The sequence below is a fragment of the Rhinatrema bivittatum genome, chromosome 3 (assembly GCF_901001135.1).
Source record: "Rhinatrema bivittatum chromosome 3, aRhiBiv1.1, whole genome shotgun sequence".
NCBI lineage: Eukaryota > Metazoa > Chordata > Amphibia > Gymnophiona > Rhinatrematidae > Rhinatrema > Rhinatrema bivittatum.
In genome coordinates, this window is record NC_042617.1 from 508,964,833 (window position 1) to 508,978,866 (window position 14,034).

At 43.0% G+C, this 14,034-nt stretch overlaps 1 protein-coding gene across 1 annotated transcript in view; it reads right to left on the reverse strand.

Moving 5' to 3' along the window:
- Nucleotides 1–14,034, reverse strand: part of FZD3 (frizzled class receptor 3) — a 184,198-nt gene that overhangs the window by 29,719 nt on the left and 140,445 nt on the right. The window lies entirely within an intron of this gene.

The window sequence follows — 14,034 nt, forward strand, 5'->3', positions numbered from 1 at the left end:
CAAATTGGGCTATGCTGTCTACTACCTTAAGAATAGCTAATTGCGGGTTATTAAAAAATTGTCCGCAAATAAGCTAATTTTGAATTTGGGAGCCTTTAACAAAATACCCTGAAAATCCACCATTTCTCTCAACTTCATGGTCAAGGACTCAAAAAAAAAAAAAAAAGCAAAAATTGCAAAGGTGATAAAGGGCATTTGCGCCGAGTGCCTGTTGCAACCGTCCCTTTCTGACGGCTTCACTCCGCCTACCTTTGTTTGCTCCTCCTCATGCTGCGGATGGACGCCTGGCTACCGGCAGGCAGACGCCGGCAAGGACCACGGTGTCTGCCTGCCGTCGTTGCCGGCGTCTCCGGAGCAGCTTGGGAGCTGCCTCCCGCCATGCTCCGCTTGTACCATAGGGCACACGCGCCACGCAGCCCTTCTTCTTATTTCCTACTTGGCGCGAACCTCCGGGGCGTCCCTCTGTGATGACGTCATGATGCCCGGATATTTAAAGCCTACAATGATTGCTAGCCTTTGGGTTAGCAAGGTTAATCCTATGGGAATCCTATGGATGGCATTCGCTCTCCGTACCCAGCTACTCTGCCTCTCCAATCTCTATTGGGCTCTCTAACGCTAATGGGGTACCCGCTCCTCGGGGGCCTCACTTGCTTTCCAGGTCGCTATCAGGAAACCGGTACTCGCTCCTCGAGGGCCCATGTTCCCTGTCTCGCTGCTACTCCTACCTTCTCTTCTGCCTGGAAGGATTCGCTAATCTTCAACATCAGTGAGTACTACCATCTTCACCTCAGAGCTGTTCCCTGGAACCAGGCACTCGCTCCTTGAGGGTCTGCTCTCCCTACCCTGGGGATCGCCATACTGGGGTCTTGTATAATTCTCTACTGTACTCATTCTCTCAGTTCTTTCCACTACAGCACTGCTACCAGAGGAGTCGCTGTTCCAGCGCCTGAGGGACACCAGCCCTGCCGGGCTATTCCAGCTGCTCATTACTGCCACCTCTGGTGGCTTCCTTACACAGTCTAATAAAAGATCAAACTCTGTGTTTGTGTGTCCTGAGCTAAGCCTGACCTGTGGCCCCTCACGGGACCTCCCCCCCCCCCGTGGGCGTGGTCAGCTGCCACAGTGTCCAAGGGTCCACCCAAACCTCAGAGTTTACAACAGTGCCCCTACATAAAGAGAAAGAATCTGAGGGATGGCCATTGACCAAGAGTTGAGCACTGAGGGAGGCATACAAAGCCTGTAAACCATGTAAAAAGAAATCACAAAAGCCCAGTTCAGAGAGTAGCCAAAAAGGATAAGACCAGTTAACCTTGTCAAACACCTTTTCAGCATCTAAACTGAGAAAAAGAGCAACAGAATTCTAAGGACAAGACTTTTACTATATTCACCAAAGAAAACCTGTTACGGACGAAACCCACTTGGTGAGACCCAACAAGATAAGGAATAACTTCTCCCAGTCTGTCAGCTAGGATAACTGCAAACAATTACACATTCAAACTGAGCAATGATATTGCCAAATGATTCAGGCAAAAGGGGGTCTTTTCCATTCTTATGTAATATGGTAATCATTGCTCTATTCACATCTTTAGAAAACTTTCCATGTGCAGCTGCTTCAGTAAATGTAGCTTGCAAAGTTGGCATTAAGGACGGACCTAGAATTTTGTAAAAGTCATTTCCCAAACCATCTTGTCCACCTGCCTTAGAGAATTTTATCTTCTTAATATGCATGATAATTTCCAACTCAGATAAAGGTTTTTTTCAAAAGATACATATACTCTTCTGATAGCCTGGGAAGTCTCATACCTTGGAAGAAAGATGAAAGAGGCGGATCCGGCCCCATTTGGAAGGTGTATAACTCCTGATAGAACTCTACAAATCTCTTAGAGATTTCAGAAAGTTTGGTAGAAACCTCTCTGACTGCAATTTAAGGGCAGAGATGTAATATGACTTGCTAAAAGCTGTCCAGCTTTGTTACCATATCTGGGCAGTTAAAATTTAAAATAAATACTGTACATTTGCATGCTGCTCCAGCAATTGATATAGTTGCTTCCTAGCAGCATGCAATTTTAATTCATCTGCCTCCTGCATAGTATGCAAATGGTGCTGTGTTAAAGACTGAATATTGTGAGTCAATTGTAAAATACTAGCATCACTCTTTTCCCACCATATATGCAATAATATGGCCTCAGAGAACCGCTTTTCCAGCCTGCCAGAATGTGACCTTGTCTACTTGAGAATGTATAATTTCTGCATAGTATGTGGACCAAGCTGAGAACAAGTAGGTCTGAAACTCATTGTCATAATCGAGCGTGGGATACATCCTCCATGGATGACACCTCCCCCTTTCTCCACAACTAAGCATCAAACAGATAATGGAGTGATCACAAAGAACATTATCAAGAATGCTGGCAGACAGCACAATTGAGAAAATGGTATTGGAAATAAAAAACGTATACAAATGAAAGTAGACGTCATGAGGTTGTGAAAAAAAATGTAAAATCTCTTTCGTCCAGATGCAGGATTCTCCACACATGGAGCAAACTGCAATTCAGAGGAGAGAAAGTTCACACCTAACTGTTCCCAGTTTTTCTTGGGAATCTTAGCAGGTTTACAACCAACCCTACTGTCTGTCTGCCACAATAAGGTGAAACCTTATATATTAACTCAATCGAGCTAATATAGTAGAAAAACAAAAAGAATGACTATACACATTCAGTGCAAATACATTGCAAAACACATATTGCTGACCCATTAGGGCACCAGTCAGTATATTATCATCCTTGAGGATCTTCAATCCATTTTTCTTCTTGAAAAGGGAAAGTTTTTCTGAAGAAGTATGGCAACTCCACAATGTCTTGAAGAAAAAGATAGCGCATAACAATGACCTACCCAGTCTCAAGTCAATTTGGAGTGTTCTTTCTTATCCAAATGAGTTTCTCGTAAAAAAACCAAAAACAAACAAACAAAAAAAACAAAACAAAACACTATATCAGCTTTATGGGGCAGATTTTAAAAGGGTTACGCATGTAACCCTTTTAAACCCACTCCTGTGTGCGCCGAGCCTATTTTGCATAGGCCCTGGGATGCGCGCAAGCCCTGGGAAGTGCGTATGTCCCGGGGCTTGAAAAAAGGGGCAGGGAGTGGGCGGGACAGTCCGGGGGCAGGGCGGGACAAAGGCCTCCGGCACAGCGGCCGTGCCGGGGGATCGTGCACCGGCATTTGGCCGGCACACGCAACCTTCACTTGCCCAGAGGCAAGCGTACATAAAAAAATAAAGGTGGGGAGGATTTAGGTAGGGCTGGGGGGCGGGTTAGATAGGGGAAGGGAGAAGGTCAGGGGGGGTGGTGGAAGGAAAGTTCCCTCCGAGGTTGCTCCGATTTCAGAGCGGCATCGGAGAGAACGGGGAAAGCCATCGGGTCTCCCCTAGGACTCGGCGTGCGCAAGGTGCACAAGTGTGCACCCCCTTGCGCACACCAACCCCGGATTTTATAACATTCGCGCGACTGCGCGCGCATGTTATAAAATCGGGCATAGATCTGTGCGCGCCGGGTTACGCGCACAAATCTACGTCCGCGCGTAGGTCTTAAAATCTGGCCCTTTGTGTCTTAAAAGCATTAAGGATCTTTTTCCTCTTAACAAGGGAGTGAATGCCATCCACATTCAAAGAGAAAAAGAATGCCACAAAGACAAGCAGAAAAAAAAACAAAAACCCCACAACCAAGTTGCCCCAAGAGACCCCCTCCTTTAAGTCTCCCAGTACTGAGCATCACCCAATAATGAGTAGGCCTCACATTCAAGCAAAATGCCTGACTGAAAACATTCATAATCATTCCATTCACTACCAACATACATACGAACTAACCCAGTCATTCACACCTTCCCCACTGCCCCCCCACAGTCCAAACTCCTCCCAAAAAAGTTAGGCAAAACAGCAAAACCTTCCTCAAAGTCCCCCTTTCCCTGGCATTCTATCTAATCACCACTAGAATCCCTTTCCGCAGACCCCTCAATAGAAAAAAGAACCATGTTAGAAAAAAACACACTGGACATTGTGCACATATCTGCTAATACAGAAAAAAAACAATAAAACATGCTAGAGTCCAGACATATCTTAATATAGGAACCGGTGCTAGAGAACAGATATGAGGATCCCAGTCCATATCAGTTGCAATCACGCCCGATATTAGGGATACGCCATCGAGATCTAAGCTGTTACATGCAAAAAAAAAAACTTGTCCATTCATAATGGTAGGTATCAGAGCAACATTTGCTCTTATTTCTCTAGCAAACAGCATAAGACAAAACCTTCCATTCAAACCAACTCCCAACAGATCAGAGATTCTTGGAAAATGAAAGGCGTGATCAAGGGAAATGATTTGAAATGCAAAGTCAAAGAGAACAAACAGTACAATGCCAGTATTCCCATCTAGTAATTGCTTTTTACTGTCAGGCAATAATTATCTAACAGCCCTTGAGAAGCAGTCCAATAAAAAGTCAAAACGGCGAAACTCCTCACTGAAGGCAAGCAGGCAAATAAACTACCCAAAAAAGGGAAAAGTGATTCAAAGCCTTGCCTTAGTAGAGAAAAAAAACAAAAAACAAACTAGGGGCTGTAAGAGCTAGCAACTAAGCCTTGCAATGAAGCACTGAATCAAGGAGATTTCCTTTTCCTGTCGTTGCAGAGCTAAATGGAAACTCAACAGTGCGTATATATCCTATTACAGTTTGGCGCAAAAGATTACTGCACAATTGAGCTAACACCCAGTGCTCTCAGGCACCATCTTAGCTTCTATAAAATTACATAAAAAATAAAAAGTAAGATCCCATAGAACAGCATGCAAATCTTAACGGATTGTAGAACAAAGCCAGAAACCTTTTGTCAAGTGTCACTCCAATTCAACTAGGAAAGCTTCAATCTCATTTTTGACATTCAAATCTTTCCTCACTCTGTTGTAACAAATTCAAAGTTTGGCTGGAAATTGAAGTTGGAATTTTATTCCCTTTTGAAACAGCTTTGTATAAAAGGGAGACATTTCTCTATATTCCACTGAAACTTTAGCAGAGAAATCAGAGAAAAGCAGGACCCACGAGCCCTCATAGGCTACCTCTTTTTTTTTACAGAATGCTTCCATGATCGCTTGTCAGTGAAATTAAAAATTTTTGTGATCACTTGACAAAGTTTGAGGGCGTTTTCCTGGGACACTTCTAGCCTATGTGCTCTTTCTACTGGGATCTTCTGACTAATTACTCAAAAGGCCCAGCTGCTCGGGCAGCCAGTTTTTACATAGACGTCTAAGCTCCAAATCTTTTACAGATTCTGGAATACTGATGAGGCAGATATTGAGCCTACTGTTTTCAAGATCCTCTTCTTTGTTAGTCAGCTGCTCATTGGTTTGTAAAAGCTGTGACACTTGCGTTTGGAGATTTTCAAATCTGTCCTCTTGTGAAATTCAGGATTCAGTTATTTGAATCTGTGTTGTGTGAGTATCCATATGTTCCTTGAGTTCGTCCAAGACAGATTGCATTTGAGAGAGCCAATCCTCCATAGCATCTGTCAATGATTTAGTGATGGTGTTAGATATTTCCAGAGAAATTTCTTTAATGACTTCCTCCGAAAAAGTAACTTCAGTAGCAGCAGGCTCTGACATGGGTTTGTTCTTATCAGCCATGGTTTTCTATGGTTTAGTAGACATAGGTGATTCTCTGATAACAAATTTTGTCTATAACATTTTTCCAATTTCGCCACCAGAATCTGAGATAATTGCAAGAACAAAAGTTCTATTAACAAAAAAACAACATAAGATGTATAATCCAGGGCCCAGAGTATGAAATGAGAGGGGTCTGTTTAGGAGCTCTCACCAAGGCGCCCACTCTCTCAGCAGGTCATCAAGTGACTATGCCAGATTGGTTTTAACCTCACACATGGTATCATGATTGGAACTCACCATTCCTTTAATACTCAATGGTTCAGAAAGAATCGACTCGGACAGAGCAGGTATATCTCTGGCTAGTGCAATTTTTTTCTTGTATCAGGGGATCAAGCTTAGAGCTGCTGGAGCCAGAAGCAACAGTGATTACTGCTTCAGTTTTACAGATTTGGAAGCTGCCATTCTCTCAAAGGTATGAAGAACTTCTTTAAGCATTGAAAAATTATTTTCAACAATGCATTTGAACTTGAAAACAATGGTTCTCAGGGAGCAGGCTCCTCAGATGTCCATCAGCTTGGAGCTTAAGAATATCCCCTCAAATTTCTTTCAGATTTAACTTGATGCTCTAGCAGACTCTTTGATGAGCTTGTATGCATTATTTTATGTTTAGTGTTTCATACTATACCATCATCATTAATGCTGAAATGCAGTACAGTGAAACCTAAAGAGTAAAATTTAAATAAGATAGTCTCTACAGCAAATCATTGGCTGTATGGATTTTTTTTAACCACATTACTCATGCAGAGTTGTGTAATGTGGATTTTATTTTGTTCTATCCAAGAAAGAAGACCAATATATTTATACCGAACCAGAACAAGAAAACTTTTTCAAACTTGGGTGAATATTATTGAGATTTACTTTCCTAAGAGGTAAATTTTAAAAGGGTTGCACACAGCAAAACCGGTGGATACATGCGCGCATGTGCGAGTCATGTGGATTTTAAAAGGCCTGCGGCCACACGTAGATCTCACAGTACTTGGATAAAAACGTTTTGCTGAAAAAGGGGAGGGACGTGGGCGTGATCTGGGCAGGGCATGCGCAAGCTGGGTCTGCACCATGCAGTCAGTTACGTGCACTAGCACACGCCGGGATCCCACAACTGCACAACTTGCTTCTATGGGCTGTAAGTAGATAAATTGGAAGAAAAAAAAAAGGGTGGTTAGCAGGATTTTAAGGGTTGGGGTTAGTAGGGCAAGAGGGAGGATAGTTAGGTAGGGGATTTAGGAAGTCCTCTCTTTTACTGGGGCAAACTGGGAGGGAACTGAGAAATAGTCCTAATGCGATGCCTCATGCATCTAGTAAAATCCCCACTTACATGCTCAAGACGGTATTCGTGCACACCGATATAAAATCATACGCGCAGGTAGTCTATTTTATAACATGCGTGCATGTTATAAAATCAATATGTCCATATGTGCAGGCTGGCAAACACATGCCATGTGCACACACGCATCACTTTGAAAATTACCACTTATATGAATATCAAAGAGTTGACAGGGCAGTTGTGTTTTCTATATATAATCATGCCACAGTCACCTTTTAATAATGAGGTGATATATCCAATCATGCTACATATGCTTTAACATAAATTATTTCCAATTCCATTCCTAGGTTTGCTTTATACTGTCATATATATTATATAATGAATTCTTTTAATATGAACACTTTAGGGACCTTGAAAAAATATGCATTTATCATAAAAGAATATATATATATACGTGAGAAAATGATGCACAAGTAGGACACCCGTTATGAAGATCTGAGGACTAATGGAGTGAATATTGGCAAGATTTATTTTGAGACTGAGCCTTGTGTCTTGGTCCCAGAATATTAATAAATCATAACGAATTATTCCAAATATAGAGATTTAAACATCTAGAGGTGGTCCAATGAAAGGAGACCAATAACCACATTGAAGTAAAAGATCTATTTTATGGTGTTGTTTGTGAGAAAGAGGGACAGAGTGAGGTAAGAGGTAGTATAGATTTGAGGGCGAACTTAAGACTATACAATGGTGGATATTTATTATGTGAATTAAATTGAGTGTTTCAAATCATTTGTATTAGATGAAGGTAGATTTTATTTAAAGAATTAAATGTACATGATGTCATATTTTCAATAAAATATAGAAGAATTTTAACTTTGAATAGTGCATTCCTTTGTAAAAGTTTAATAGGAAGCAATAGTGCTTTTCTTTCCCATATACAATCTTGTATTGGGTGTTTTTTGTATGTTTTATATATATATATATATATATATATATATATATATATATATATATATATATATATATATTTATACATGCATATTTAAACATTTTTCCCCTTCATTTTATGGATTTTTATCTGACCACTAACAGGATCCTTTCATGGAAAGATCATATTTAACATTTTTGCTACATAATATCAACCCCCATTTTCTCTTCACCTCTCCTACACTCAGCAACGGTTTGAGGCTAATCAGATAAACATAAATCTTGCACTCAGCTTCAATCTCAAATTACATTTAGGTAGCTTTGGTGGAGAACATTGTTTTAGTGTTGACATTTTTGTAAAAACAATTGTACTTTAATAAAGACAGTTAAGGCAATTTTTTTTAGGGCTCACACAATGCAAATGACCTCAAATTTAATACAATAAAACTTAAATATATATCTTGCTGACACTCAGACTAGAAGCATTTGCTATTTCTATACTTTAAGTCACACTTTCTTCAACAGAAACAAAAATCCTTGACCTCCCCTGCACTTCTTTGAAGGGAATAAAACACTGGGTGCCCAAAATACAGGAACTCAGGCACTAATCCAAAAATGCAAACCTTTTGCGGAACTTTCATGTTAACTACAAATAGGTGGTGTTTTCCTTTAAATGGAAAGCAAACAGACTTAGGGAATGCTTATATAATTCAGTTTTAAAAGCTTTAATTTTACAAACTCTATTGTTCTTCCCTTAGCTTATATTCCAGTACTAATGTCCTGAACATTTTGTGTGTTAATTATGAGTCTTTAAAGGATTTAGAATTTATTGTATATAAAATGAGATCCCCAGGCTTTTTAAAATGTTGGTACTATTGACATAAACATGGATATATATGGAATTTATGGATCCTTGATGATACAGAATATGTGTTAAACCTAGATCTTATTATGCTAAAACATTCATCAAGGATGTTGTTGTGGCTTAACTAGTGCAAAGGTCACTGATCTTTCTTCTTTTCTTCCCATTTTAACACACATAGGGGCAGATTTTAAAAGCCCTGCGCGCGTAAATCCAGCCGGATTTACGCACGCAGGGAACTTATGCGCCAACGCGCCTTTGTTGCATAGGCCACCAGCGCGTGCAAAGCCCCGGGACATGCGTAAGTCCCGAGGCTTTGCTTGGGGGGCATGCTGGCCCGGGGGCATTCTGGGGGCGTGGCCGAGGCCTCCGAACCAGCCCCCGGGGCAGGGAATGGCACGCCGGCAGCCTGCCAGCGCAGGCATAACTTTCTTAACAAAGGTGGTGGGGGGATTTAGTTAGGGCTGGGGGGTGGGTTAGGTAGGGGAAGATGGGGGGGGGGGGGGCAGAAAAAGTTTCCTCCGAGGCTGCTCCGATTTTGGAGCAGCCTCAGAGGGAACGGAGGTAGGCTGCTTGGCTCGGCGCGCGCAGGTTGTGCAATTGTGCGTCGACCCTGGATTTTATAACATGCGCGCGGCAGCGCATGCATGTTATAAAATCGGGCATAGATTTGTTCGCGACGGGTTGCGTGAACAAATCTATGCCCGTGCATAACTTTAAAAATCTACCCCTTAAGTTCTAATAAAAAGTTGAAAAGTATTTACTTATAAATTCCATCAAGTGACTTTATTTCCAAAAAGACATCTATAAAACCAAGCCACAAGTGAATGAGGAAATATCCTTACATAGATGTTTTTTTAAAATGTATTCTGCGTTTTGCTTCTTCGAGAATACATTCAAAACTAGATTTGAGAGTCTTAAGATTGGGATTGTAGCCTTGACGATTGACATTACTGCTCACAAGTTTCAAACTTGTGCTAACTCAACCCCTTTTTGTGTTTGAGACTTAAGAAGTAATCTTTCTGTGTTGATGCACCTGTTCAGAATACAAGTATTTGCTTTGGGTGCTTGCAGAGCCTGTGTAAACTTCACATACTCCCTAAAATCCTGCATTAAACTGGAGACCAGCTGGGGAGAGGACAAGCAATATTTATCATGTAAAATAAAAGGAACAACTAATAATAAAAAAAATCTGTGGTGCTTAGTTTGAAAACAGAAATAACATTTTGTGTTTCACTCTCCTGGAAACCAAATTTAAAGTAGCTCATGTTGAGCACATAAAAAAAGTGAAACCTTTGGCGCCGGTGAGGGTGGAAGTAGTAGAGAAGAGATGACAGCAGCTGTGGAGAGGGGACATGGAGGGGAGAAGAAATGGTGATGGTTTGGTGGGGAATGGAAGGATTGATGGTGGTGGCACAGAGAGGAAGAGGTGAAGTGATGGTGGCAAGTCAAGAGGTTTGGGGAAAGAGAAGTGATAACGGCAACATGGGATCGTGATTGGGTGAGTGGAGTAGTGCAGGTATGCAAGTCCACTTTGCCTACAATTCTCTAGGGTTGCCTTCAAACTTATAGCTATATTTATAGCAGAATGATGAGCCGTGCTAAAGAAAGGGGCAGGGAGTGAAATTGTGCAGTTGGCCCCATTGCGGCAGTGCGTTTTTGCCCTTCACAGTTGCGGGCTGCACACTTCCGCAATCATAGTGCCATGGGGAAAAGGTGTAGTTATTTCCCACGGTGCTGCCTGGCTATAATCATGCCCAAACCCCACCCTCATTCCTCCCATTCCCCTCATTTAAATAATATCACCGCGATGCAGCCATTATCGCATGCGGTAGGGCATTATCGCACATGATAAGGCCCTAACGCACGCGATAAGACCATATCGCATTTTGATAAATGGCCTTATTAATTAAGGGGTAGATTTTAAAAGAAGCGCGATCAGCCTACTTTTGCTTGCGCATCAGACTCAAGCAAAAGTACGCTGGATTTTAGTAGATACGCGCGGAGCCGCGCGTATCCACTAAAATCCTGGATCGGCGCACGCAAGGCTATCGATTTTGTATAGCCTGCGCGCGCCGAGCCGCGCTGCCTCCCCCCGTTCCCTCCAAGGCCGCTCCGAAATCGGAGCGGCCTCGGAGGGAACTTTCCTTTGCCCTCCCCTCACCTTACCCTCCCTTCCCCTACCTAACCCACCCACCCGGCCCTGTCTACACCCCCCCCTTACCTTTGTCGGGGGATTTACGCCTCCCGGAGGGAGACGTAAATCCCCGCGCGCCAGCGGGCCTGCTGCGCGCCGGGCCGCGACCTGGGGGCGGGTACGGAGGGCACGGCCACGCCCCCGGGCCGTAGCCACGCCCCCGTACCCGCCCCCAAAACGCTGCCGACACGCCCCCGGAACGCCGCGACGACCGGGCCCGCCCCCCGACACGCCCCCTGCGAGAACCCCGGGACTTACGCGAGTCCCGGGGCTCTGCGCGCGCCGGGAGGCCTATGTAAAATAGGCTTCCCGGCGCGCAGGGCCCTGCTCGCGTAAATCCGCCCGGTTTTGGGCGGATTTACGCGAGCAGGGCTCTGAAAATCCGCCCCTAAGAGAACTTATGTTATGTTAGGTATAATAATCATTTATTCAACATAACTATCTCAGTGCCCACAGGGACATGGGTTTAATCTACCTGTGTCTATATACTTTTCTCTTATGGGGTGATAGATAATTTCTGCCATCATCTTCTCAGATATGGATCTTGTTCATCTTTCCAGGTGATTTGTAATTCTTTTCTGTGCTATTACTAGTGCCACATCCAACATTTTGATTTATAGCCTAAAGAATGTTTCATACTCCAAGTCATGAAATATACAGCTCTTAGTGACCCTTGATATCTAGTTTTGCTTGTCACTTTTGCTTAACAAATATGAAGAGACTGTCAAAAGTGACAACAGAAATGAAAGGAGTCCAAAAACCACAAATGCAAAGTAATGAGATAGTAAATATGAGCATTTAGGAAAGTTTGTTAAACATTAAGGGGTGGAATTTCAGAGCCCTGCTCGCCTAAATCCGCCCAAATCCGGGCGGATTTAGGCGAGCAGGGCCCTGCGCACCGGTGAGCCTATTTTACATAGGCCTACCGGCGCGTGCAGAGCCCCAGGACTCGCGTAAGTCCCGGGGTTTTCGGAGGGGGGCGTGTCGGGGCGTGTCGGGGGCAGGACCGAGCGCAGCGGCGTTTTCGGGGCGTGTTGGCAGCGTTTGGGGGTGGGTACGGGGGCGTGGCTGCAGTCTGGGGGCGTGGCCGTGCCCTCTGTACCCGCCCCCCAGGTCGCGTCCCGGCGCGCAAGAGGCCCGCTGGCGCGCGGGGATTTACGCCTCCCTCCGGGAGGCGTAAATCCCCCGACAAAGGTAAGGGGGGGGCTTAGACAGGGCCGGGTGGGTGGGTTAGGTAGGGGAAGGGAGGGGAAGGTGAGGGGAGGGCAAAAGGAAGTTCCCTCCGAGGCCGCTCCGATTTCGGAGCGGCCTCGGAGGGAACAGGGGTAGGCTGCGCGGCTCGGCGCACGCCGGCTATACAAAATCAATAGCCTTGCGCGCGCCGATCCAGGTTTTTAGCAGATACGCGCGGCTCCGTGCGTATCTACTAAAATCCAGCTTACTTTTGCTTGCGCCTGATGCACCAGCAAAAGTAGGCCAATTCGCGGTTTTTGAAAATCTACCCCTAAGATATTGACATTGACACTTCTAAATAAGCTGCTAAAGGACCGTCATAACACCCGTATGTGCCGTTTGATTATGCACAAAATGCCCGGGTCATATTTAATCATTGGTCCAAATTTTTTCAAGTATTTTTTCCAAGTAAAAGATACATTACTTCCCTTAAATTAGGAAGGAAAAAGTGTTCTATTTCAAAGCAGTGGCAGCAGAGAACTTAGCACCCGACATGAGCATCATGTTTCGAATAAATAACTGCATCAGGGGCAAAAGTCTCAGTTTCAGCATCTTTTTTTAACTGCACATTACTGTGTTTCAAAGATTCTGCTGTCTGGATGGGGAATGGTACTGTTACATATTGATGAATAGATATTTTATGATTTGTTCCAATTGGAAAATTAAATGTATTTCTAATTTTTTTTTTTAAAGCTTAAAACAAATTGAAACTAGAATTAAAAATATTAATGCAGAATTATGGACAGAGATAAACTTAAGAATTCAGATGTCTTAATATGAAACAAACTGCTATATTTCATTTATATTCATAGAATATATTAAATAATGGTGAAGTATGATGCAGACAAAATTAGAAACATTTGCAGCACTTGCAGGTGGGATTTTTTTTTTTTTTAAGAATATTTCTTCATAAGATATGAGACTATCTGGAAATAGAGAAATTTTGGTTCTTAGCCATAATTAATTTTAATCATGTAAGAATGTCTTACTATGTTTGTTTATTTGATTTATGTTTGTTCCCAATACTCTTAAGTCTTTCTCCCATATCTATCTCATTTAAAACAGAGTATCACATTTTAGAAAATAAGTTCTTAGCTTAATTAGTTGCACAATCATTTTTTCCAATTTTTGTTCTATCATTTATTCTCACTGTTTTTTTAATTCATTCATTTTTTCTCTCTCTAGACTGCACACAATCAATTCACGACCTCTAGCATTGAGCTGCCCTTGATTCTCAGGTTATTATTCTCGAATCGTTTATCTATTATTTCTTCCCCTAACCACTTTCCCCTCCTGTCCCTTTTTCCATTTCCTCCTTCCCTCCCCATTCCCCCCTTTCCCCTCCACCTCCTCCTCTTCTTCCCTTCCCCCTCCCAAACCTCCCCCCCTTCTTTTCCTTTCTCCTTTTTTTCCCCCGGTTTTCCCCTATGTTGAAATGATATCTGTTTTTTTGACTGTGCTCGCCTACCTGCTCAATATCTGATAGATTTTTGTTTTATAGACTTTTAGAAGTTGTGGTCCCCCTGATGCAGCCCCTGATGTGAAACACAGCTGTGTCGGGGTCCTTGTGTGTACCATTTTTCCATGAATGTAAATCTAAAATTCTAAATAACATTTTGTGACATACCTGTGATTGTATGCATTGATTAAAAGTTTGTGAGCTTTATTGACCAGTTGATTGTTTGCCACACATTATTCCTCTGTTGTACATTCAATATATGTGTGTGCTGTTTACACTGCCTGTTGTGTGCTTTGGCCGCTATCAAAACCAGAGGGACTAGACTACCTCAGCTCTGCCAGCCTGTCTTGCGCCTATAAACCCCACAGCGCCCTGACTACC